General features: G+C 36.3%; 1 non-coding gene across 1 annotated transcript; it reads left to right on the top strand.

Annotated features, from left to right (window-relative positions):
* Positions 1-627: 627 nt before the first annotated feature.
* On the top strand, positions 628-844 carry LOC112818627 (small nucleolar RNA U3). The gene has a single exon (XR_003206631.1). It is a non-coding gene; the product is annotated as a small nucleolar RNA U3 (small nucleolar RNA).
* Positions 845-1,068: the final 224 nt, after the last annotated feature.

Here is a 1,068-nt window from a genome sequence, read left to right as displayed (position 1 = left end):
AGAACATATTACCTGAACATATGAAAAGATTTACAGTAGAGGGAGCTGTGGTAAAGAGAGGGATATGTTTAAATTTAGTTTTCCAAAAGTCCATATGGACATTTAAAATTAGAATTATCAAGCAAAAAAAAATATTATTTTATATAATGTCAGAAACTTCTGCAACAAGCATCTGGAGAAATCTTTATTTTTAGAAGTATCAGGCATTACATTGGTTGCTTTGTCAGTAGTTATACTCAAGAGATTACACATTCCATTTCTTCTCCCAAACTCATCAATCAGCAAAATCACTCCTCCTCTCCTGGGGAGGGATAAGAGACAAGGCAGAGAAAAGATAAAAGTGATTTTTCCCATACTATTCTAGAAATTCCTTCCTCTCTAGGACACAAAATCCTGGGGGGAAAAAGTGTTCCCCTAAAACCCTGACTGTAGGGTGACCAGACATTCTTGGTGTGCTGGGGACAGTCACAGGTTACACCCATTGTCCTCAAGTGATTTTTGGTAGTGCCACCTTTTAATTCACAAAACTGCCCCAATTCAGACAATAAATTACATGGACACCCTCCATGTATAGCAATTGCCCGGTGTATACTCAGAAGACACATAATACCAAAAATAAAAATTTCAAAGACCATACTTTCAAGGATCATTTCTACAGTTTGTTACTAGACAAGTTTCTCTGAATGTGTAGAGAGCACGGGAAACTACCAGGAGGAGGCACAGCATTCTCTCCTGAGCGTGAAGCTGGTTCTTGATGTTGCTTCTGTGAACGCCATTCACCATTGATACTGGTTGGTTCTTCTCTTCCTTTGGGAGAGCAAGAGGGAGAGGTGCAGTCTGAGCAAAAGGAAGGAAGGAAGGAAGGAAGGAAGAAAAGTTATTATAAAACTTTCTACTTAGCCTACAAAATGGAGGAATATGAAATTGCAAAAAAAATTACAAAATCAAACATGCAATAAAATTGATGATATCAATTAGATGTGATACTTTGATTAACTTCATATATGAGTTAGTTTAAACTGCTTAGAAATAAGCAGTTTTTATATATTTTTAAATTTGTAGAATTGT

This window comes from Callorhinus ursinus, unplaced genomic scaffold, assembly GCF_003265705.2.
Source record: "Callorhinus ursinus isolate GAN/ISIS: 27379988/994484 unplaced genomic scaffold, GSC_fseal_2.0 scaffold12, whole genome shotgun sequence".
NCBI classification, from domain to species: domain Eukaryota; kingdom Metazoa; phylum Chordata; class Mammalia; order Carnivora; family Otariidae; genus Callorhinus; species Callorhinus ursinus.
The sequence above is the reverse complement of the archived record's forward strand: the minus strand, read 5'-3'. Positions and strand labels throughout refer to the sequence as shown.